Genomic DNA, 26,094 nt, shown 5'->3' on the forward strand with positions numbered 1-26,094 from the left:
TGAAGTGGTCATAATTTTGCCCTCAGTTCAAATTTTTCTGATACTTACATCATGATCCTAGTTTCTGTTGTGGTGGTGGTTTTTATTTAGTTGCAACATTGTAGTGTGCCTTTACCTGCTCTTTTAATTTTCTACCTTTCTGGATAACATTCTATTAGATGTATTACATGATAACAGCAAAAAATGACTTTGTGTTAGGATCTAATCAGAACTTTTTTTTTTAAGATTTTATTTACTTGACAGACAGAGATCACAAGCAGGCAGAGAGTAGGCAGAGAGAGAGAGGAGGAAGCAGGCTCTCCATGGAACAGAGAGCCTGATGTGGGGCTTGATCCCAGGATCCTGGGATCATGACCTGAGCCAAAGGCAGAGGCTTTAACCCACTGAGCCACCCAGGCACCCTAATCAGAACTTTTTAATACAGTCATTTAACACATTTATATCCATTAATAATATAAACATATTTGTCTTTAATATTGTTATTTTATATCATACCCTCTGTTTAATATCTCAAAATATCTTTCACCATAGGTCTCTTCATATAATATATTTCATCCTATAACTTAGAAATCTTATTTTTGTTCAACTAGTTCCTGTTACAACTATATATTTATATAATTTCTATAATCCTCCATTTCTTCAGTTCTTTTAATGTCCAGAAAGGAACGATAATGAAATTAGTGTAATTCTTTTCTTCCACCTTTCCTTCTACTACCCATTTTTAAATCATATTCTCTTAATATTTATTTTTGTAGTTTTAGATATAGTTGTACATCTATCACTTGATTTATCAACTTAATCTAATAAATTTTGATGAGTAGAAATAAATTAGCATATCTCCTCTCTTACTTTTCTCCCTTTTCTCCACACTACCACTGTTTGTTAATTAATCAGTTCAATATTATTAGTTTATACATCACAGTATATATATGTATCCAATAGCTATTACCACAGTCATGCTGAATAATGAGCCATCCCAAACTCACCCTAACCTCACCCAAACTTATTCTCTCTCATGCACCTGAAGGATAATTAATATAGACTCAGCTCAGGTAGATTTGGTTTCAAGGTGAAAGGTGATCCAGCTCTGCTTCCCTGTCTGTCATCTTCCTTGGACCATGGGTTGGCCAGGTCATGTTCCCTGCATAATGATGGAAGAAATTCGAGAATAATGAGCACATGCAACTCTGAGCTATCATTCTGTGCACATTCCAAAGCAAGTCAGAGAGTCAACTGCTATGTCACATTGCAAAGGGAATGGATTCTAGGAAGCTAAAAAAAAAACTTGGAAGCAGTAGTATACTCTTCACAAATATGTTAGCATAATTCCCACATTTGTTTTAGCTCAGTTATGTAGTTACAGATTCATTGCTCATTATGGATCCTATTGCCACAATTTATGCAATTATCTCTGGCTTGCTGAAGTTTTCTTCCTGAGAATAGTATCCCCTAAGATAATGCATGTTCTAAAATGTTGGCCTATTGGCTATGAATTTTTTTTCTTGAAATAACTTTTTTTTTTTTGCACAATAATTGAAATAAAACAAATCACATGTTTTATAAGTACACAATTTGATAACCTTGGACTTAACGTATACACTGTGAAACCATCACCACAGCCAGATAGTGGACATACTCCTCATCCTCAACATTTCCCTACTGCCCCTTTTATTCTGTCCCTCCTGTCCTTTCCCTCCTTTCACTCTCAATTGATCAGCGCTCTGGTTTCTGTCCCTCTAATTAGCATTGTCCAGAGTTTTATGTTAATGAAATCATGTATTACATACTTTTTTTTTAACCAGGTTTCTTTTACTCAATATAATTACATTGACATTTATTTATGTAGTTTGTATATTAGTGGTTTGTTGCTTTTTATTGCTAAGTAACATTACTTTGAATGGATATACCTAATTTGTTTCTCCATTCATTTACTGGTGGCACATTTAGGTTGTTTTCAGTTTGGGGCTATTACAAATATGGCCACTATGAACATTTATGTATAAACCCTTATATGGACATATATTTCCTTTTATCTTTGGTAAATACCTAGAAGGTAAATGAATGGATCATATGGTAGGAGTATGTTTAACATCTTGAGAAACTGCTTAAATATTTTCAAGAGTGACTTTATGTTTTCCCCAACAGTGTTTGAAAGTTGTTTCCTCAATAACCTTGTTAACACCTGGTATTGTATTAATTTTAATTTAACTTTAGTTATTCTCATGGGAGTGTAGTGTTGTTTCACTGTGAATTTAATTCGCATTTTCTTTAATGATAAAGTTATTGAGCAGCTTTTCATATGCTTGTTATCCATATATCTTATTTGATGAAATGTCTGTTCAAATAATTTACTCGTGTTTTAAATTGAGTTGCTTTCTTATTTTTAAGTTATGAGAGTTCTTTATATATTCACAATACACATCTTTTTTTAGGCATATGATTTGCAAAGATTTTCCCCAATACACATACTTGTCTTTTGTTTCTCTTAGCAGTGTCTTTTGAAGAACAGAAGTTTTCAATTTTGATAAAGTCCAGTTTATCAATCTATTCTTTTATGTATTGTGTTTTTAATGTCATATATTACCCAATTCAAGGTCACAAAAATTTTCTACTAGGTTTTCTTCTAGGATTTTGATACAATTACACTGAAGATGTAGATTGTTTTAGGTAGTATTAACATTTTAACAATAATGTTTTCCAATCCATGAACATGGGATGTCTTTCCATCTATTTAAATATGCTTTCATTGGGGCGCCTGGGTGGCTCAGTGGGTTGAGCCTCTGCCTTCGGCTCTGGTCATGATCTCAGGGTCCTGGGATTGAGCCCCGTGTCGGGCTCTCTGCTCAGCAGGGAGCCTGCTTCCTCCTCTCTCTCTGCCTGTCTCTCTGCCTACTTGTGATCTCTGTCTGTCAAATAAATAAAAATAAAATATTTAAAAATAAATAAATAAATATGCTTTCATTGCTTCCAGCAATGTTTTATATTTTTCAGTGTACACATTTCTGACTTCCTTGATTAAATTTATTCCCAGTTATTTTATTCTTTGCGTGCAATTATAGATTAATTATTTTGTAAATTTTCTTTTCAAATTGTTCATTGCTTATATATAGAAAAACAATGGATTTTTATATGTTGATATTATACCTTATAAACTTGGCTGAATTCATTTATTAGCTCTAGTAGTTTTCTTTTAATTCTTTGGTATTTCCTATGTATAAAATCATGTCATGTGACAATACAGGTAGTTTTATGTCTTCCTTTCTAATTGAGTGCCTTTTAATTATTTTTTTTCCTTGCCTAACTGCTTTACTCAGAACCTCCAGTACAGTGTTGAATAGCTTTGGTGAAAGTAGGCATCCTTGTTTTATAACTAATCTTAGAGAAAGCCTTCAGTCTTTGACCTTTGAGTATGTTAGCTGTGGGTTTTTCATTAATGCCCTTTATCATGTTGAGGAATTTCACTACTATTTCTGGTTTTCTAAGTATTTTTATCATGAAAAGATACATTTTGTCAAATTAATTTTTGTGTCAATTGAGATGATAATGTGGATTTTCCCCTTCATTCTGTTAATGCGGTATTTTCTTATGTTAAACTACCCTTGCTTCCTGAGATAAATCCCACTTGGTCATTGTATATAATCCCTGAATCCTTGGATTCAGTTTGCTAGTATTTTGTTAAGAGTTTTTACATCTACATTCATAAAGGATATTAGTCTGTAGGTTTTTTTTTATGGTAACTTTGTCAGCCTTTTGTGTTGGGATAATACTTGCTTTATAGAATGAGTTAGGAAGTCTTCCTTCTTCTACTTTTTGGAAAAGTTTGAGAAGGATTGTTGTTAATTTTTTCTTAAATGTTTGGAAAAATTCACCAGTGAGGCCATCTGGTCCCGAGTTTTTCATGTTAAGAGGTTTACTATGACTACTGCTTCAATCTCTATACTTGCTACACTATACCGTAGGCCTACTTAAATTTTTCTGTGTCTTCTTGAATGGGTTTTGGTAATTTATATCTTTCTAAGAATGTGTCCATTTCATGTAGGCTTTATAATTTATTGGCATATAATTTTTCTTATTATTCTTATTTCTGTAAAACCAGTAGTAATATCTCCATTTTTTTTTTAAAGATTTTGTTTATTTATTTGACACAGAGAGAGATCACAAGTAGGCAGAAAGGCAGGCAGAGAGAGAGCCGGAAGCAGGCTCCCTGCTGAGCAGAGAGCCCGATGTGGGGCTTGATCCCAGGACCCTGGGATCATGACCTGAGCCAAAGGCAGAGGCTTAACCCACTGAGCCACCCAGGTGCCCCAATATCTCCATTTTTATTTCTGATTTTAGTTATTTGTTTTTTTGTTCTTAGTTTGTCAATTTTGTTATCTTTTCAAAGAATCAACTTTTGGTTTCATTTATTCTCTTTTGTTTTACTAGTTGTCTAATCTTTAAGATTTAATATATTTCTTTATTCTAGAGAGAGAGAGAGAGAGAGAGAGAAAATGTGAGTAATGGGAGGGGCAGAGGGAGAGAGAATCTCAACCAGCCTCCATGCTGAGTGTGGAGTCTTGTACAGGGCTCAATCTCATAACCTTGAGATCATGACCTGAGTCAAAATCAAGAGCTGGACACTTAACCTGCTGAGCCACACAGGAACCCCTCTCTCTAATCTTTATTATTTATTTCCTTCTGCTACCTTTTGGCTTGTTTGGTCTTCTTTTTCCAATACTTTCATTCAGAAAGCTAAATTATGGGCTCACAGTCTTTCTTCTTTTTTAATGTAAGCATTTCCCGTAGTAAATTTTCCTCTGAACACTTCTTTTTCTGTATCCCATAAATATATTATCCTTCTATCCTTTTGCCTCCTTGGTTTTGATGAGAAATAACTTTTGTCTAGATTTTCTAGATTTTTATGTGTCTGGCTTTTCACAATTCAAATATAATGTGTAAATTTCTTTGCATTTATCATTGTGAGATTTATTGAACTTGTTGGGTATTTATCAAATTTATTTCCAAATTTGATAAATTTGGAAAGTTTTTGCCATTATTTCTGCAAATATTCTCTAGGACTTCCATTATGCATAAGATGGTATGCATCCCATAGGTATCATATGCAGTGTTCATTTTTCTTATTCTTTTTCTTTCTTTCTTTTTTTTTTTTTTGAAATAGACTTTAATTCTCAGAACAGTTTTAGGCTCACAGCAATATCAGTTGAAACAGGGTCTCCTACTTTTCCACCATCTTGCCCTCTCTCCAGAATGGTTTGAAAACTATCTAGTTAAATTCCTTGTGGCAGATGAAATGAAGGTCTCCTAGTCCTCTGCCATCTTGGACTCTCTCTCTCTTCTTTCTCCAGATTGCTCTGGGTATTTGGGGGTCTTTTGTTATTCCTTACAAATTTTAGGACTGTCCTTTATTTCTTGAAATAATGCCATTGGAATTCAGATAGGGATTTCATCACATCTGTAGATTGCTTTGGGTATGGTGGACATGTTAACATTATTAACTCTTCTAGTTAATGAGCATGGCATATGCTTCCATTTGTGTCATCTTCCAAATCTTTGGCCAATACCTTCACCCCCCACAACATGCACATGTTTTTCCTTCCTTTTCCAGCATGTGTTTAGTATACCAAGTCTTTCTCATTCTTGGTTACTTTTATTCCTAGATTTTTTTTTTTCTTGATGCAATTATCAATGGCATTAATTTCTTAATTTCTCTTTGTGGAATTTGGTCATCAGTATATAGAAATACAAGTTGGGGTACTTGGGTGGCTCAGCCAGTTAAGTGTCTGCCTTCAGGTCAGGTTATGATCCTGGGGTTCTGGGAATGAGTCTGGCATTGGGCTCCTTGGGCCCAGTAGGGATTGGGCTCAGCCGGGAGTCTGCTTTTCACTCACCCTCTGCTGCTCTCTCTGCTTGTGCTCTCTCTCTCTCTCTCTTTCTCTCTCTCTGTTAAATAAATACAATCTTTTTAAAATAGAAATGCAACAGGTTTCTGTATATTGACTTCGTATCCTGCAGCTAATTTATTCAAATTTGTTTATTTGTTAATAAAAAATTTGTTATTTTGTGGACTCTTTAGGGATTTCTACATATAATATCATGTCATCTGCAAATAGTGACCATTTTCTTTTCCTATTTAGATTTCATATCTTTTTTTGTCTTGTTTTCTTGTGTAAATTCTTTGGCTAGGGCTTTCAATACTATGAGGAGTGAAAGTGCTAAGAGGGGGCATCTTTTTCTTGTTCTTGCTGGTAGTAGAAAAGTTTTCAGCATTTCACCCTCAAGTATAATGTCAGCTATGGGCTTTTCATATAGGGCCTTTGGCTGAGGTATGTTTCTCAATACCCAGATGGTTTAGAGTCTTTATCATAAATGTATATTGATTCTTGTCAAGTGTTCTTTCTGCATCTATTGTAACAATTGTATGATTTTTATCTTTTAATTTATTAAGGTGGTGTATCCCATTGGTGGATGTGCAGATGTGGAATCATCTTTGCATCCCTGGAATAAATCCCACTGGATCCTGTTGTGTGATTCTCCTGATGTATTGTTGAATTAATTTTGCCAATAATTTGTTGAGAATTTTTGCATCTCTGTTCATGAGACATATAGGCCTTTCCTTTTCTTATTAGTCCTTATAAGTCCTTTTCTTGTTTTGGTAGGAGGGTAATGCTGCCTTCATAAAATGAGTTGGACAGATGCCCTTCTCTCCTATCTTTTAAACAGTCTGACAAGGGTTGGTATTAAATCTTCTTATACCATCTGGTTGAACTCCTCAGTGAAACTGTCTGGTCTTGGGCATTTGTTTGTTTGGAGGATTTGATTATCAAATCACTCTTTATACTAGTGATCAGTCTGTTTAGATTTCTTTTTTCCCTTCATAGTTCATTCTAGGTTGTTGTTAGGAACTTATCCATTTCTTCTAGGTTGTCCAAGGTGTTTTCCTCTACTTGTTCATAGTACTAACAATCCTTTGTGTTTTAGTGATATTCATTGTAATAGCTTATGTTTCTTTTTTAAAAAGTTTTTCACATTTTTAATTTAAATTAACTTAGGCAAGGTATCATTTTGATGTAATGGCCAATGATTCATTAGTTGCATGTAACACCCAGGGCTCATCACCACATGTCCCCTCCTTAATACCCATCACCCAATTACCCCATCACCCAGCCTACCTCTCCTCCCATTTGTTTCCTGTGATTGAGAGTCTCTCATGGTTTGTCTCCCTCTCTGATTTCTTCCCATTCAGCTTTCCTTCCCTTCCCCTGTGGTCCTTGACACTATTCCTTGTGTTCCACATATGAGTTACACCACATGATTATTGTCATTCTATGCTTGACTTATTTCATTTAGCATAACCCCTCCAGTTCCATCCATGTTAATGCAAATGGTGAGCATTCATCCCTTCTGATGGCTGAATACTATTCTATGGTATATATGTACCACATCTTCTTTATCCATTCCTTTGTTGAAGGGCATCTCAGCTTCTTCCACAGTTTGGCTCTTGTGGACATTGCTGCTATGGACATTGGGGAGCATGTGCCCCTTCTTTTCACTGTGTCTGTATCTTTGGGGTAAATACCAAGGAGTGCAATTGCTGGGTAGTAGAGCAGCTCTATTTTTAACTTTTTGAGGAACCTCCATGTTGTTTTCCAGAGTGACTGCACCAGCTTGCATTCCCAACAACAGTGTAAGAGGGTTCCCCTTTCTCCACATCCTCACCAACAGTTGTTGTTTTCTGTCCTGTTAATTTTAGCCATCCTAACTGCTGGAAGGTGGTATCTCATTGTGGTTTTGAATTCTCTGATGACAAGTGATGTAGAGAATTTTTTCATGGAATGTTGGTCATTTGTGTGTCTTTTTTGGAGAAGTATCTCTTTCTGTCTTCTGCCCATTTCTTGAGGGGTTCTTTGTTTCTTGGATGTTGAGTTTGAGCAGTTCTTTGTAGATCTTGGATACCAGACCTTTATCTGTCATGCCATTTGCAAATATCTTCTATTCTGTAGGTTGCCTTTAAGTTTAGTTCATTGTTTCCTTTGCTGTGAAGAAACTGTTTACATTGATGGAGTCTCAATAGTTCATTTTTGCTTTCGTTTCCCTGGCCTTTAGAGATATGTCTTGCAAGAAGTTGCAGTGCCCAAGGTTGAAGAGGTTGTTGTCTGTGTTCTCCTCTAGGATTTTGAAATGACACAGGAATCAATTATCTTTCCTAATTGTATTTGAGCCCTCTCTTTTTCTTAGTGAGTCTAGCTAAAAGTTTGTCAGTTTTGTTTATCTTTCCAAAAAAGGCAGCTCATATTTTCATTGATCTTTTGTCTTTTTAGTCTCCATTGGATTTATTTCCACTTTCCATCTTGTTATTTCCTTCTATCTACTGATTTGGGGCTTTGCTTGTTTTTTTTTTCCCCCCACTTCTTTCCCATGTATATTAGGTTATTTATTGGAGAGCTTTCAGGTGGGTTGATGAGGACCTGAATTTCTATGAACTTCCCCCTTAGAGCTACTTTTGATGCATCCCCTAACTTTTCATAAGTTCTCTTTTTTATTTGTCTCAAGTTCCTTTTAAATTTTTCTTTTAATTTCTTATTTGACTATTGGTTGTTTACTAGCATGCTGTTAAATTTCCACATATTTTGATTGTCCCATTTTCTTCTTGTGACTGACTTCTACTTTCATACTATTGTGGTTGGAAAAGATTTGAATCAAAGTGTGAAGGGAGCATTCAGTTTAAAGGTTAGTTTCCTGGGGTATTTCTGAGGGGAGACCATGACTTCCATGGGGACAGAGAAAGGTTTTGTGAGACTGGCAGGGGGAGGTGGTCAACCCTTGTTAGATTACTGATTACTATCATGCAGGCTGTGTACTATTGTTCACTCTGTAGCCCTGATGGACTTGTACTTCCTTAGAAACATTTTCCAGGGGGTGCGGGGTGGCCTTCTCTAACAGAAAGGTGCCATGTGGGTTCATGGCATGGCCCCAAGTCAGCAACCAGGATGTATGGTAAATTGGGGTATCAGAACCCAATTTTCAGTTGGAAGTGACAGAAACAGGGCATGGTGAGTTTTGTGACAATAGCTGAGGTCCCAAGTGACCCACTGGGTGTTGGTGGTGGGTAGGGTAGTGGGGCCTGTGGATCTGTTTCATCAATACCTGTGGAATTTAGGGACCCCCCCCTGTCTGTTAAGTTCTGTGGGGACAGGTAGACAGCAGTCTCTGGCCAGGCATGAGGGTCACACTAGACCACCACTGGGGGACAGTGTGTGGTGAAAGCCAGTGCTCAGTTTCCATGAAAACCGATCAGGATCTGGTGACTGTGATTCCTAGCAGCAGCATAGAGAGAGGAGGACGGTGATGGTGCACACTTCCTAGGTTGTGGCTAGGACTAATCTGGAGTCCACCGAAGTGAATCGTGCCTGGCACAGAAGGCACGCAGTCACTATAGCTGTGGGCACTGTGTCCATGGCACTTTCATGCTGGGGCTCCCATGCTGCCACCTCGTACTTTTCATCATCTTCATGATCATGAGCCTTTGCTTTTGCCCCATGGTCCCCAGGGTATTGTCCTCCCTCCATGTGGCCCTCCCCTTCTGCCTTGTGCAACTGGATGCCAGGGTAGACTTTTCAAGAGGCAGCTCTGTCAGTCCCCTGAGGGAACACTTCCATGGATCCCCTATGAGGTAAGGATGATGCCCTGCCCTGGAAGGGGGCTGCAGGTCTCCAATCAGGAGAGCCACGTCTTCCTTTTCAGCCTGGCCTGCCCTTCCCTCAGTCCTCCTCAGAGAAGCTGTTCCCACCTCCTCAACTGACAGCTCTGACCTTAAAAACCTATATTGTTTTCTGTTTCTCCATGCCTTAGTTCATCCATGGCATGTCTTTTGAACCTCTCAGTGGGTTTTCAGCAGTCCTGCAGGGCTGTCTGCTCAAAGAGGGGATGACCTCAGAGGGGCAGCCTTCCCCGCCACCTCCCTCAGCATGTCTCTGAGCCCTGGAGTTCGCTGCCTCACTGAGTGCTGAGGGACCTGAGCCAGCCCATCCTGAGCCCAGGCTGTGTCAGCAGTGTGGACTGAGGTATGCCAGGAATGGTGGGCAACTGGCATGGGACAGGTGCAGGCAGTTTCTCTTCCACATTCCTTCCCCCCTCTCCCTCTCAGAGGTAGCTCAGAGCAGCCTCCACACCCCACATCATGAGGTCGCTTGACCCGTGTCTCCTGCATTCAGCTGGTGAGCTTGGTTTTCTCCTGTTGCTTCTGTCTCCCATACCCGCACCCATGCCAGTTCCTGGATCAGGGGAGGAATTGTACCCTTGTCTGTACTTGATCCTCTTCCTATCCTGTACTGAGCCCACCCACTTTTGTTTCTTCCATGGATGTGCCTGGAAGCAAGCTCATCCACAGGGAACCTATTAGCCAAATGGATCCAAGTAACAACCACTGAATTAGTGATCCAGGACAGAGAACAAACCTGCTCTGAAATCTGTTCCATATTCTGTGACCATCTCATACTAAAACAGAAACAGTAATAGCTTTCTGGATTATGATGTGGCATATATCTCTACTTAAACTCTGTTGAATGTGTAGGTGCTGATCCTGGATGGAAAGGGACCATGGCTTCTGTGGGCTAGGATTAAGAGGTAAAATGTAAGAATTCAGTGAAATTTGAATTCAAGGAATAGAGTGAATAAATATTGTCCAGGAAATACTCCCAAGTAGGGTGTATGAACATTGTGTACCAAAGGTTTTTCAAATAGGTTACTGAAAGAAAAATTGTTTTTATCGTTTATTTTAATTCCAGTTGAGTTAACATACAGTGTTATATTAGTTTCAGGTGTACAATAGCGTGAATCAGTAATTCTATATATTACTCACTGCTCATCAAGAAAAGGGTACTCTTAGTCCCCTTCATCTATTTCACTCATCCCTCCATCCACCTCCCCTTTGGTAACCTTCAGTTTGTTCTCCATTGTTAAGAATCTGTATTTTGGTTTGTCTCTTCTTTCTCCTTTATTTATGTATGTTTGTTTCTTCAATTCTACCTAAGAGTGACATCATATGGTATTGTCTTTCTCTGACTGACTGATTTCACTTAGGATAATCCTCTCTAGATCCATCCGAGTGGCTGCAAATGGCAGGATTTCACTCTATTTATGGCTGAGTAATATGCCACTGTGTGTGTGTGTGTGTGTGTATGTGTGTGTGTGTACACATCTCTTATCTCATCTATCACTTTATCAATGGACACTTGGGTTGCTTCCATATTGTGATCTTGTAAATAATGCTGCAAGAAACATAGGGGTGCATGCATCCTTTTGAGTTATTGTTTTCGTATGTTTTGGGTAAATACCCAGTAGTGCGGTTGCTGGATCCTAGGGTAGCTCTATTTTTAACATCTTGAGGACGCTCCATACTGTTTTCCAGAGTGGCTGCAGCAGATTGCTTTTCCACCAACAGTGTATGAGGGTTCCCCTTTTTCCACATCCTCCCAACACCTGTTTTTTTCTTGAGCTGTTGATGAGTGCCATTCTGACAGTATGTGGTAATATCTCATTATACTTTTGATTTGCATTTTCCTGAGCTTGGTGATGGTGAACATCTTTTCATGGGACCTTTGGCCATCTGTGTTTCTTCTTTGGAGAAATGTCTGTTCATGTCTTCTGACTATTTTTTTTTAACTGGATTATTATTTTTATGGGTGTTGAGTTGTACATGTATTTTGGACACTATCCCTTTACTGCATAGAATATTTGCAAAATCTTCTCCATTTCAGTAGGTTTTCTTCTTATTATTACTTCTTCCTAGTTCTTCTGCTCTGTGGAAAATTTTTATTTTGATATAGTCCCAGTAGTTGATTTTTGCTTTTATTTCCTTTGCCTTAGGAGACAATCTAGAAAAATGTTGCTTTGGTCCATGTCAAGAAGTTACTGTCTGTGCCTTCTTGTAGTATTTTTATGGTTTCAGGTTTTCCATTGAGATTTTGAAACTCTTTTGAGTTTATTTGTCTGTATGGTGTAAGGAAGCAGAATAATTTCATTCTTTTTTTTTAAACTTTATTTTTTATTTTTTCAGTGTTCCAAGATTCATTGTTCATGCATCATACCCAGTGCTCCATGCAATACATACCCTCCTTAATACCCACCATGAGACTCACGAACCCCCACCCCTTCCCCTCCAAAACACACAGTCTCTCATGGTTCATCTCTCCCTTCTATTTCTCCTAACTCCCTTCTTTCCTTCTTCCAATGTCCTCTGTGTTATTCCTTATGCTCCACAAGTGAGACCATATGATAACTCTCTCTGCTTGACTTATTTCACTCAGCATAATCTCCTCCAGTCCCATCCATGTTGATACAAAGGTTGGGTATTCATCCTTCCTGATGGAGGCATAATATTCCATTGTATATATGGACCATATCTTCTTTATCCATTCGTCTGTTGAAGGGGAACTTGGCTCTTTCCAGTTTGGTGACTGTGGCCATTGCTGCTATGAATGTTGGGGTAAAGATGGCCCTTCTTTTCACTACATCTGTATCTTTGGGATAAATACCCAGTAGTGCAATTGCAGGGGCATAGGGTAGCTCTATTTTTAATTTCTTAAGGAATCTCCACACTGTTTTCCAAAGTGGCTGCACCAACTTGCATTCCCACCAACAGTGCAAGAGGGTTCCCCTTTCTCCACATCCTCTCCAGCACTTGTTTACTATCTTGTTAATTTTTGCCATTCTAACTGGTGTAAGGTGGTATCTCAATGTAGTTTTGATTTGACACTTCCTGATGGCTGATGATGATGAACATTTTTTCATGTGTCTGTTAGCCATTTATATGTCTTCTTTGGGAAAGTGTCTGTTCATGTCTTCTGCCCGTTTTTTGATGTGATTATCTGGTTTTTTGAGTGTTGAGTTTGAGGAGTTCTTATAGATCTTGGATATCAGCCCTTTGTCTGTAGTGTCATTTGAGAACATATTCTCCCATTTTGAGGGTTGCTCTTTGTTTTGTTGATGGTTTCCTTTGCTGTGCAGAAGTTTTTGATCTTGATGAAGTACCAAAAGTTCATTTTTGCTTTTGTTTCCTTTGCCTTTGGAGACATGTCTTGAAAGAAGTTGCTGTGGCTGATGTTGAAGAGGTTACTGCCTATGTTCTCCTCTATGATTTTGATAGATTCCTGCCTCACTTTGAGGTCTTTTATCCATTTTGAGTTTATCTTTGTGTATGGTGTAAGAGAATGGTCAAGCTTCATTCTATACATAGCTGTCCAATTTTTCCAATAATTTCATTCTTCTGGAGGCTGTTGATTCTCCTTTGTAATCCTCTGAACTGCACTATTTTGTGTGGATTCAGTGCGGTTAGTCGACACAAATTCTTCCTGAAAAGAAGTGGAATAGAAATCATCCTTGTTTCCTAAGTAGACCTGAATAGATTCAATAGTAATAGCCTTTTCCCAGGCACCTGGGCCTTCATGGGCTCACCAAGTCTGAGATTTTAGAAAACATCTTCTATTCTTAACAGGTTGAAAGAATTAGTTTTGTTTTTAAAAAATTCAGCAAAGTCACACTTTTCATAATCTATACAATGATCTGTAAACATTGAATGAACAAAGTTTCACAGGATGAAGGAAGAATTGTCTTTGCAGTGGGGTTTGCGGCAATGTTTACTCACTGTTTCCCCCGTGTGGCCACTCTCCAGATAGCACTGGCCAAATGTGCTGACTTACCAGATTCACGGGAGAATAAAACAGAAAAGGTTGGTCCCTAAATTCCTTAGCTCCTAAAACTCATCCTCTAATTACGAGAAATATTCTAAATTGAGTATATCTTAACTAGCTTTTAGAGTTAGGGTCAGGGTCAAGTTACATACATTAACTATGGGCAGCTTTTTGTACGTCAATTTTTCCTGCCTAAGGTGTTTTTAAAAAATAAAATGGGAGAGGATTTAGTCACCAAAGCACTGAGCACATTACCTGTCTCAGGAAATAGGTAACTAAACAAAATTATTGTTTCATCTTAGCTGAGGACCAGGAACTGGTCCTACAGGTACTTGCAGGTAGCATCTGTGGCCAGCTGGGCATCTCTCCCTGACACCCACACCCAGCTCAGCACATCCTCTGCTCTGCTCAAGGGCAGCAAACAGACAGACCAGGTGCAGGTGTGACTCCCCCTTGTCAGGCATGGCTTGCTTCCGACAGGTAGAGAAGTGGGCCAGCTCACATGCACACGATGCGTTCTTTTGGTTCCTTGCTATCTGCCTCCCCTTCCTGTCACCCTGGTTCTGAACCTTCAGCTCCTGTGACAACTTGGGTTTGTGGATTTTTGTTGACATTTCAAAGTGCAGATCTGTGTTGCCTTTTTTCCCTGTCCTTGGGTCAGAAATGAAGGCGGGAAAAGTCATCATACTCTGAAAGCAGAGTATAAAATATCCAGTGTGCTCTGTCCCTGGCACCTCAGACTTGAAAGCAATGGCCAACTACATATTTCATGTTCTACACAATCAGCTTTAGGGACTCACAGATGCATGTGAAGTGAAATCGTACTGAAAGAAATCTCATTACCAAACTTTTGCCTTGCAGAAGACAGTTTAGGGACACCGCCCCTCACCCGCCTGCCCTTTCGTTTCCGGTCTGGCCAATGCCCGGTCACACTGACACATGTAGCCACACACGGGCACAACTGTGACATCCTCCTGGAGCACTCCTGGTCCCCCTGCTCCCAGTCTGGCCAACCCTGCACACCCCAGTCCTCCGAAGCATCCCCCATAGTGACATAGCTGTGATCACCCTCCTGGAGCATTCCTGGTCCCCCTACCCCCAGGTCTGGCCAACCCTGCACACCCCCAGTCCTTCTGAGTGTCCCCTGTTGTGGCACTTGTCACACAAGGCTGTCATTTGTTGTCGGTCGGTCTGCCCTTTCTGCTTGGAGTAGATCTCTCTCACAGATGCCTGGCTGGATGACAGGCGGATGAATAGTTTCAGGATCTTTTGCCCTGGAACAGCAGGCATCCTTCAAAACCCTGATGGGTGGGGGAAGTCTCTGTTCCTCTGTGTGCCCCCAGCCGCGGTGGAACATAGTGTCCAGGACAAGGGATTTGGGAGTCCTCCCAGATGAAGTTTGTTCTATGAAGGTGGATGTCTTCTGAGATCATTATGGAACTACATTGCATGGCCATTCCTGTGGGACAGAAAGCATGCTACTGCATTGTATTCTCCTTGCACACTGTGGCTAATAAAGAGGAAACACATGCTCACCCTCACAATTTCACCTTTACACCTCTGTTTCTTAGCATCACTACCAAGTAAACGACAGTGAATTCCCGTTGGGCTGCAGACATGTAGATGTGCCATTCAAGGTGTAAATAGAGGAGAATGGAGATGGACTTCTGGCTAAAAGGATGGAAGCCCTTGCCTTTGGGGGTGAAGAAATGAGATTTTACCCAGAGGCACTATGTTCTACTCAAAGAAGGGACATGATCCTAGGATCTTTGAGATCAGGGATTGGCACAGACTTTCCTGTAAAGTCTTCTTTTAAGATTTTCTGTTAGGGGGGCGCCTGGGTGGCTCAGTGGATTAAAGTCTCTGCCTTCGGCTCAGGTCATGATCCCAGAGTCCTGGAATCGAGCCCCGCATCGGGCTCTCTGCTCGGCAGGGAGCCTGATTCCTCCTCTCTCTCTGCCTGCCTCTCTGCCTACTTGTGATCTCTGTCAAATAAAATAAAATCTTAAAAAAAAAAAAAGATTTTCTGTTAGGTATTGCAGTCCATGTGGTGTCTCTGACAATGACTCCACTCTTGCACTGTGGCTTGGAAGCAGCCATAGACCTCCATAACTAATGTTCTAACCATACTTGATTGACAGATTACAGGGGGAGGTCCCATTTGGCCCATGGGTAGTAGTTTCCCACACTCCAGATTTGCAACATGATGGATGATGAGAGAGAGGGCTCTTCCTTTCCAAAGGCAGAGCGGGTGTACACTTTCCCAGTATCAGAGGCGGAGTACGCTGGGATCTATCCTTCCTGACCCCAGCCCCTCCACTTGAAAGGAAAAAAAAGACAACAATTAAGGAATTCTCCCACCTTTCTCTTTAGGCCTTAAGCTTGCCATAAAATATTTGTCTGTGGTTGAATTCCATGTAGGTATTGTTTGGCTGAGTATGTCTTCATTGCCTGGCGGGTATATCCTGCAGGTTATATACCACAGAGATGGTCATCTTGTTTAGGCCAAGACCATGAGCCCATGTAGGGTTCTCCTGAGTTAGTGGAGGATTTGGCATGTGCGGGCTTCAGGACGAGTCCGACAGCCCTCAGCAATGTTATGGAACACCTGGCTTCCTGGGTCCTCTGTGGCACTGGCATGGGCCTGGCCGAGGCCACTTCTGCAAGTGCAATGGAAAAGTTCCTGGCCTGGGTGATCCACCCCATGCTTGGCTCTGCAGGCTGAGATCTGAGGTTCCTCCCACCTCATTGGCTGAAACCAGGTCACATGCCCATGGATGAGCCAATCCCTGGAGCCAGGGAGTGGAGCCAAGGAGATTGGCACAGATTGTTGGGACCTTTGTTGTCATGATTTTTCTAATGGCTGTGGTGGCAAGATCTTCTGGGATGCACCTGTTAATAAAAAGAATATTAATTTCTGATAGTAAGTGGGTCCAAGGTGCTGGCTTAGCACCTAGCACCTCAGTCCCAGCACCTTGGTACTACTGTACTACTCTGCAGAGACAATGGCTGAGAATGAGCAAAGTGGACAGAAACTGGTCTGGAGTGCATAAGGGAAGTGTGTAGGAGATTGGGGATAATAGCTCTGGCCAAGGTGTATCTCAAATTTACCAAGGTTCAAGAAGGTGCAGGGAATCCTTGGTGTTTCATCATCCATCATTTTGCAGATGAAGAATATGCCTTTTTCATGGAGTATGGCAAGACTTGTTCCAAGCATTCTCTAGTTGGCACAGAAGTCAGGGAGAGCAACACCCTCCATCTGCTAGGATAGGCGTGAGAGGCTGAGTGCTCTCAAGAAGGTGTCTGGCTTTTTCAGGGCTCACTGTGAGCCTGCACACAGGACTGATGAGGCGAGTTCACGGTTTTGTTCTGAGGATGGAGTATTGGAAGAATGCGGTGTCCGTGTCATCCTGAGAAAGGGACAGATCTGGAGTCCACTGTAGAGTTACTTCATGGGTGTGGTGGTGATCTGCAGCATCCACTTCATGAGATGTCTGTCCTTTATTGAGTTCTGGGTGTGGTTTCTGTGACTTTGTCCTAATGGCTGGGATTTCCAAGGAGTGGGATTTTTTTGGCTTCACTGTAAGAGTTGGTCCATCAGGAGTGGGCAAGTCCTGTTCTGCTGCTGAGAAGTGTGTCTCTAGCGGTTGGAATGTGTATTATAAGCCTAGAGGTCAAGAGGTGAGGTGGTTACAGTGGTCAGCAGGCTGTTGTTATTGATGATTTTTATTGGTGAATTCCATAGGATGAGATGTTATATCTTATGGTTAGGGATCCTCATTAAGTGCCCATAAAGGGTGCTTTTACTGAGTTTCACGTTCAATATCTTTTTATTGCTACTAATAGCCCTCCTTGTACTTGGTATTCCAATGAGCAGTGCATTACAACATTGCCTGCATTTTACCCATGCGTTGATGAGGATTTGAGAAAGGAAAATGTTGTCAGTGCTTCCTCAAATTGTACACTGGAACAGCCGAATAAAATTTTATTTTTGACACAAAGTAGGATGTACCCTGCTGTGATTCTTAGTTTAAAGCTGGGGAGGAGGCCCTCTTTCTGTGCTGGTAATGAGTACCATAGGCCTTCCTAGGGAACATTATCAGATTCTATTGGAAACTTGGTCTTTGTTATTGTGGAAGAATCAGAAGTCGACCAATTATTTGTTTCCTGTTTCATTTTCCAAGAACATTTCCCCAATATTTGGTTTCACAGCTCTACCATTGTGAAGCCATCCCAACTTTGGCAGCAGCTCGCCCTTCTCTGCCAAGGGTATGTTTGAGCCAAGACAAAAGTGAATTGTGGGTGACTGGGAGACCCTTGGATCAGAATGCTGTTGGTAGGGAGTTACTGAGATCTCAAATTCTAAACCATCTCCTCACATCCAGATGAAATACATTTCAGATTTAGAAACTTCTGGTAGAAATTTTGTGTCCATGATGACAACTGAAGAAAATGTGTCATCCCTAAAACTAACCTTAACCCCTAACTTTAACACTGAAACCTAACCTGACCTTAAAGCTCAAACTGGAACCCTGAATCCCAAACCTGAAATTGAACCTGAGGCCTGAACTCTAAACCTGAGCCCTGGATCCAAGCCCTGAACCATGAACCCAAACCTCAAAGCAGAACTCTGAGCCATGAACCCTGAACCCAAATCCCAGCATGAACCCAAACCCCAAATTTGACCTTGAACTTTATCCCAGAAGCCCTGAGTCTTAAACCCTAAATCATAAACCTAAAACACTAAACTCTTAACTGTTCCCTTGCCCCTCATTCTAAATCCTAACCCTGACCCTAAACCCAAGGCCTGATGTAGAACTCTGACTGAAACCTGAACCTGAAACCAAATTCAAACCCTTCACCACACTTTGTTTATGCATTCACCATTGATGGATAATTGCAGTTTCTACTTTTTGATTGTTGTGAACATTGTTTGTGTTGGGAGCTAGAGTTAGGGTCATGGATTGGGGTCAGGGCCAGGCTTGAGAACAAGTTGAGGTCAGAGTGTGGATCTGTGTCAGAGCCAGAGTCATGTTCGGTGTCACCGTTTGGGTCCGGGACTGTTGTCATTCCATATTGTTTCCAGTTAATTGTTCCTTAGCTATTTTTGGAGAAGTTGGGGGATATCAGGCTCAATGCAGCTTGAATTTCCAGAATGAAATGGCTTTAGCTGGACTCTGGGAGGGAGCAGGTGCTTCCATTAAAGGGTAAGCTCCCCTAGTCCTACACTTGCCTCCACTGCCTACAGAGGATGCAGGACCCCAGCTCCTGTCTTAAGCCTGGCCTGTGCAGTTGAGCTGGGACAGGAGCCTGGCCTCCTCAGGACCTGCTGTGGGGACTTCTAGAGGACATGGGGCACTCCCATGGTGACAGGACAAGCTGGAGAGGATGTGGGTCCACTTCCACACTGACAGGACCCTCTATGGAGGACGTGCAGCCATGTCCACACTCATGGCAGATGACTCCTGCCACCTGAGTGGGGACTGGTGAGGGGTTGCATGATCTCAGGACCCCATGGAGGAAGGGTGTGCTGTGTAGATACTGGGGCTACCATGGTTTTGTGTGTGGTGACATGGCCTCCCATGGTGCTGTGTGTGGGGCTGGGAGGTCTCCCCTTTCTGGGCTCAGATGCACACCCCAGGTCCCGCAGCTGTGTTTATGCACATGCAGATTCAGTTCCTGGGGCTCCTCTGACAGTCTGCAGTCAGGGAGCTGATGCCTGGCACAATACTTGTTCTCCTCCTGCCTTGGCCTTGCAGGGTCCTTCCTGTGTCCATACCCACTTCAGGGTTGGTCTGGAGTCTGGAAGTTTGGGAGCAACAGCACAAACTGTGTAGCTGACTTTGGGGAGAGTAGGTATTTTCCCAGTGTTGGTTCTTCCCTAAGCACAGAGTGTCTTCCTGTCTCCTTGTGTCTCCCTCCCTGTCTGTCATCAGTGTCCCACAGCTGTCAGAGGACTGGTCTGTCACCTCCTTGGTTCAGGGGACTCCTAGGTATCTTGTTCTTTTGGATGTGGTAGTAAATGAAATTGTTTTCCATAGTCTCTTTCTGATGGATCCTTCTGAGCATGTAGAAATGCAATTCATTTGGGTGTATTGATTTTGTTCCTTGCAAGTTTCTTGAATTTATTAGTTCTGTTCTCCTTAAGCTCAAATTGCCAGTTATTTGACCAGAAAAAAATGGGTTTATTTGGGAAGAGCAGAGAATGGCAATCTGGGATGAGTAAGCTATAGTCACATCACGGGCAAGTGCAAGAAACAAAGGAGAGGAACATTAATTCATGGAGAAGGAGGAAGAAGTTGGAAGGGTTGCTTGGAGGGAAAGTCCACTGGAGAAAGGCAAGGGTTCAGGGTGATGGAGGATTCTCACCAGCTGAGCTGCTGGGATGGTGGATTTCTTGTAGGAGATGAACTCTCTAGCTTCCCTTGTGGGGCCTGGAATGGATGAGTCTCTCCAGTGGGGGATTATAATGCGGGGTCTGTAATGGGCACTGAGTGCCAGGTGCCCCCTTCCAGTCTCCCCTTCTGGCATCCCCAGTGCATTTTACTGAGGCTTCCCTTCATGCTTTTTCACAGTTCTAACCGGGTTGTGGCAGAACATTGTGGAGAATTGGAATTCCAAATCCCACTGCTTCTACTGAACCCAAGACATGGGGGTGCCCAATTTAATCCTCCCATGAGTCTCTTGCTAATATGTGGCCTCCTCCAATGGTTAGTGGTCTCTCCATGGTGGGTGAACTGGATATGGGAGGGCTTGGCCTCCATCCCAAAGTCTGATGTCCTTTCTGCTTCTGTGACGTGGTGCTAATGTGGATGTTTGGAAGAGTCATTTCCTCTTCAGTGATTTCAAATCTGCAGTAGCTTGTCACAGCAGCAAAAATACATTTTATCTCCACACTCAGACTCCCAGGTGTTGTTTCTTTACCACGTTTGCCACTTCACGTGGGCTACTTCGGTGCTTTTTACCCCAAACAGGGACACTGTCCTACAGAACCACCATGTAACCCCAAGTGAGGAAATCATGATGTTCCCCACATTTGAACCCAGACCACAGGCCCACTTTGGCTGTCAACACCTGCCCAACAGTCTGAAATATCTTATCCATTTGGATCCAGGTTTCTTCTTCTGGAATTTCTTCCAGAACTTTCCCTTATTTGGGTAACCTTGACAGACTTAAGGAACACAGATAGCTCCCATCTGAGTGGTATTTCTATATGTCTTATGTCATTGGGGCTGTTTTCAGTGTTCATCCATGTTGTGACATGCATCAGTCCTTCATTCACTTTTTCACAGTGACTAAACATAAGAACATTGACCCCTTAAAACATTTCAGGTACACAATTCTCTGGCCTTAGCTGAGTTCGCATGGTTGTACATCATTCTTCAGAACTTTCTCATTCTCCCCAAGGGAGCCTGTATGCATGAAACACCAACTCCCCATTGTTCTTTCCCTTTAGCCCCCTGCAGCCACATCTGGCTTTGTGTCCCAGACATTTCATCCAAGTGGAACCATACAGTATTTGTCCTTCTGTGACTGGTTGATTTCACTCAGCATGATGACTTCCAGGTTCAACCCTGTGTCAGAACTCCCTTGTTTTTAAGGCTGAATCATGTTCCACAGAGTATGAACCACATTTTGTTTATCCATTCATCTGTTGGTGGACACTTGAGTGACTTCCACCTTTTGGCTGTTGTGAGAAATGCTACTCTGAATATGGGTACTTCTACTTTCAATTTGGGGGGGGGCATATAGGCTGTAATGGAATTCTGTGTTTAATATTTTAAGGAACCACCATATTTTTCCCCCCACAAATGAACCATTTTACTTCATTCCTTCATAGGGCAGAATAAGATGGCCATTTATGGATCTACCTCATTTTGTTTATCTTCATTTTGTTTATGGATGGACATTTGCATAGTTTCTGGTTTTTGCTTATTGTGAACACTGCTGCTGTGAATATTCCTGTACATTTTGTTTCTTTGTTTGAACCAGTGTTTTCAATTTGGGGGGGTGTATGTCTAGGAGTACAATTGTTGAGTCATATGGTAATTCTGCTTTGATCTATTTGAGTAAATGTTAAACTATTTTATATGTAGACTGCACCATTTTTCACAAGCAAGTTTTAAGGGTTTCAGTTTCTCAACATCCTTTTGTTATTTTTAGTTTTCTTGATCATAGTGATTCTACTTGTGTAAAAGGACATCTAACTGGTTTAAATCTTCATTTCCATAAAAACTAATGACGTTTAACGTCTATTCATGTGCTATTCACCATTTGTATGATTCCTCTGGAGAAGGGTCTATCCAAGTCCTTCGTCCATTTTAAAAATGGGGCTGTCTCTTTGTTGAGTTGTAAAAGCTCTTTACATATTCTGGGCAACAGATTCTTATTAGATAAATAATGTACAAATATTTTCTTCCATTCTGGGGGCTGTCTTTTCACTTTCTGGATAGTATCTTCTGATGTACAAATATTTTTAATTTTTTTTTACATTTCTTTTTTAAGAGTGAGTGAGAGAGACAGTGTGTGTGCAAGTGGACAAGGGCAGAGGGAGAAGGAAAGAGAATCTTAAACAGGCCCACACTTAAACTCAGTGTGGAGCCTGACATGGGGCTCAATCTCATGTCCCTGAAATCATGATCTGAACCAAAATTAAGAGTCGGATGGTTAACCAACTGAGCCATCCAGGCACCCAGGACAGATTTTTATTTTTGAGGATATTATTTTATCTATTTTTTTTCTTTCCCTTCTTATGCTTTGGTGTCATATCTAAAAGCATTGCTAAATCCAAGATTATGAAGATTTATACCCATTTGTTTCTTCTAGAGTTTATACTTTCACCTCTTACATTTAAACCTTTAACTTATTTTGAGTTAATGTTTATACGGGATGTGTGGTAAGGGTCCAGTTCCATTCCTCTGTACATGGATAGCTAATTGTCTAGCACCTTTCGTTGAAAAGACATTCTGTCCCCCCAGTGTAATATTGTCTACCTTTCTCAAAATTCAGTGGGCCATTGATGAAGGGGTTTATTTCTGGGCTCTCAGTTAAATCCCACTGATCTGATGCATACTTCAAAAAAAATTTATTTTCTTAAAAATTTTTTAAATTTAAATGCAACTAATTAACGTATAATGTGTTATTTGTTTCAGGGTATATCCATACCTTTATGGCAGTATCACAGTGTTTTATTTGCTGTTGCTTTGTATTAAGATTTGAACTTTGAAAGTATGATCTTTCACGTTCAGTTTTCTTTTTCAAGATGGTTTTGGCTATCTTGTGGTCCCTTAAAATTCCATATGACTGTTATGATTAGCTTGTACATTTCTTCCCAAAGGCCTTTGTGAAATTTCTTGGGAACATATTGAATTTCCACATTGCTTCGTGTACTGTTGCCATCTTATCAATAGTATGTCTTTTCATCACCATGGGGTGTCCTCAGATTTACTTAGGTTTCCCTTTCTTTCAGCAATGTTTTATAATTTTTGGTGTACAATGTACACCTTGATTCCTAAGTATTTTGTCAATGTTGATGTTCCCTAAAATGGAATTGTCTTCTTAAATTCCTTTTTGGATGATTCATTGCTAGTGTATACAAATAAGAGATTTTTATGTATTACTATTTTGACCTGTAACTTTGTGGAATTAGGGAACTGGCTGTAATAATTTTTTGTTGATTCTTTACGAAGCTTTCTATATAAGATGATGCCATCTCTGGTCTCTGAATAGACCTAGTTCTACTGTTTCCTTTCACATGTGGATTCCTTATTTCTTGCCTTACTGTTCTGGATAGAACTTTCAGTACAATACTGGGCAAGGAATGAAAGCCAGCATGATGGAGTTGTTTGTGATTTCAGAGTACAGCTGTCAGTCCTCAAAATTGAGCATGATATTTGATTAGGGTTAGGGTGGGGTTAGGGTTAGGGCTTAGGGTTAGGGTCTCCCTGTCCTCTGCTGTACAGAGCCCATTCTTCTCTGGTAACCAGCAGAGTGATCTTTTCAGAACATAACTTTTGAGCCTCTCTGTGATCCACTCCCCAGCTGCCTGTCCTCTCCAGCCTTTCCTCTCCCACCGCATCCTCCCCACCTCCCACCATATCCCACCCCACCTCCCCAGGCGTGTGCCTCGAGCCTGACTCCAGGCCTCTACATTCTCTCTGCCCTCTGCCAAGAGTACTTGTCTCTCCCCCTGCTTCATGTCTGGCTTGTTCCCCTGTTGGCTGGACCTGGACTTGCGCCCTGGTGACCTGACTCATGTTTGCCAGCTGTGTGTGGCCTTGTCCTCAATTTAAATGTAGTGCTCACTTTCCCTGTGTGAGCGATTTACTAAGCTGCCAGGTATGGGGCAGACACAGGGAAGTAGCCTTAGTGCGTGTGTGAAAAAATCAGTCTCAGGGTGCCTGAGTGGCCCAGTCCTTAAGCATCTGCTTCAGCTCAGGTCAAGATCCCAGGGTCCTGGGATTGAACTCTGCCATGTTGGGCTCCCTGCTCAGCAGGAAGCATGCTTCTCTCTCCCCAACTCCCCCTGCTTATATTCCCTCTCTAGCTCTCTGTGTAAAATAAATAAAGCCTTAAAAAAATCAATCTCATAGGGTCTCACCACCCTTGCTGACAATGGGGAGCTGCTGTCCCCACAGGTAGTCACCTCAAAGAGACAAAACTTTCAACTTCTTGAAGCCGGGGGGGATATAGACCTGGACCTGGAAGCTTCCACTCTTGGACTCATGGCTGGGGCCTAAGCAAGCCCTCTCTTTTTTCAGCAGTCTTCTTTCTCCTTCCCTGCCCATGGGCTGGACCTGATTCCTGATCTGGGGGAGTTCGAGGGTGATCCCTCCTAGGAATAGCAGTGGTTGACTGATGGACCTTGTCAGCAAGAGGCCCAGTAGCCTTCAAGGGAGGACCCTATGGGGGCGGAGACAGCGCTGTGGAGACCAGCAACAACCCACTCAAAGCAAAGTGGGGCAGGAGGCCGCCCTGCTGATTCTAGCCAGTCTATAGGCCATATAAAGGAGGGCTGTGCCCAAAGGTGCTCCACTCCTGGCAGGTGGGGCAGGACCTGAAAGGGGTTGCCCAGGGGAGGGCACCTTCAGGGTTTGCCTTGGAATTCGACACAGGGGAAGGGTTGCTGACTCCAGCATGCTGACTGTGGGGTTGGTTTCCTGCCTCTGAAGCCTCAGGTTCCCCTTTGTATGATGGGGTGCTGATGGCCCCCATCTCTGGGAGCAGAAGGTAGGGAACACCCACAAGCAGACTTGCTTAGGACAGGCTGATAGAGTGGCTGTTGCTTAAAGCAGCCCAAGGCCTGTCCCCTAGAAGAAGGTGCACATGTCCATGGCCCCCAGCTCTGGGGTCTTCCCGCCAGCATCTGACAGTGACCCTCCTCCCACCTTGTCCCTCATCCATATAGATAGGTGGTCTTCCTGAAGCTGTTCCTGCAGAGGGCAGAGAAGCCCATCATGGTGGGACATAGGGTCACCTACTAGGTCGTCACTGACCAGCGGTCTCCCAGACCGTGTGCACCCCTGGGAGTGTTGGAGGTCCTCGGGGACCTCGAAGTCCCTGGCGCCCCGCACTGGCAGGATGTGTCCATGCAGCACATGGTGATGGTCAGCTGCTTCTGTGAGCAACGCTTCCTCCATGAGGTGGACGACCTGGTGTGTGCAGATGTGGACATGAAGTTCTTTGATCATGTGGGCATGGAGATCCTGTCCCCCCTTTTTGGCCTCATGCACCCCAGTTCCTACCAGGTGTCCCATGAAGACTTCAGCTACCAGTGCCAGCCACAGTCCCAGGCCCACATCCCCAGGGACCAGGGGGACATTTACTACATGGAGGCCTTTTGGTGGGGGTTGGTGGTGGAGGTTCACTGATTGACCTTGGCCTGTCACCAGGTGATGGGGGTCAACCTGACCAATGGGATCGAGGTTGTGTGGCATGACAAGAGCCACTTGAACAGGTACCTGCTGGACCACAAGCCCACCAAGGTGCTATTCCCAGAGGACCTGTGGGACCCACAGCAGCTGGGCTGCCCTTCCCACCCTTCACGAAGAAGCTGAGATTCAGGCCATGTCCAAGTATCACCAGGGCATCTGGGACTCATGAGGGGCTGTCCCAGGACCACCTGTGACCTGCGGCTGCTGGGCCATCCCCTGGAGGACCTGTGGGACCATGGTGGCTGGGCTACCCCCACCCCCTTTATGAAGAAGCTGAGATTCAGGCCATGCCCAAGAATCACCAGGACATCCAGACTCATGAGGGGCTGTCCCCATCTCCATCAGGGGGGTGCTGTCTTGAGCAGAGCTATCAGAGCAGGTTCCTACTTCTGTCCCTTCGAGGGAGACTGTGGAGCCCAGCCCTGCCCACACGGAAATGTCTAGTGCCCCCAGCTGCACCTGCACACAGGAGG

At 42.4% G+C, this 26,094-nt stretch overlaps 1 pseudogene; it reads left to right on the top strand.

Annotated features, from left to right (window-relative positions):
- The first annotated feature begins 13,630 nt into the window (after positions 1-13,630).
- LOC125094066 (histo-blood group ABO system transferase-like) lies at positions 13,631-25,815 on the top strand (annotated as a pseudogene).
- The last annotated feature ends 279 nt before the right edge of the window (positions 25,816-26,094 follow it).

This window comes from Lutra lutra, chromosome 2, assembly GCF_902655055.1.
Source record: "Lutra lutra chromosome 2, mLutLut1.2, whole genome shotgun sequence".
NCBI lineage: Eukaryota > Metazoa > Chordata > Mammalia > Carnivora > Mustelidae > Lutra > Lutra lutra.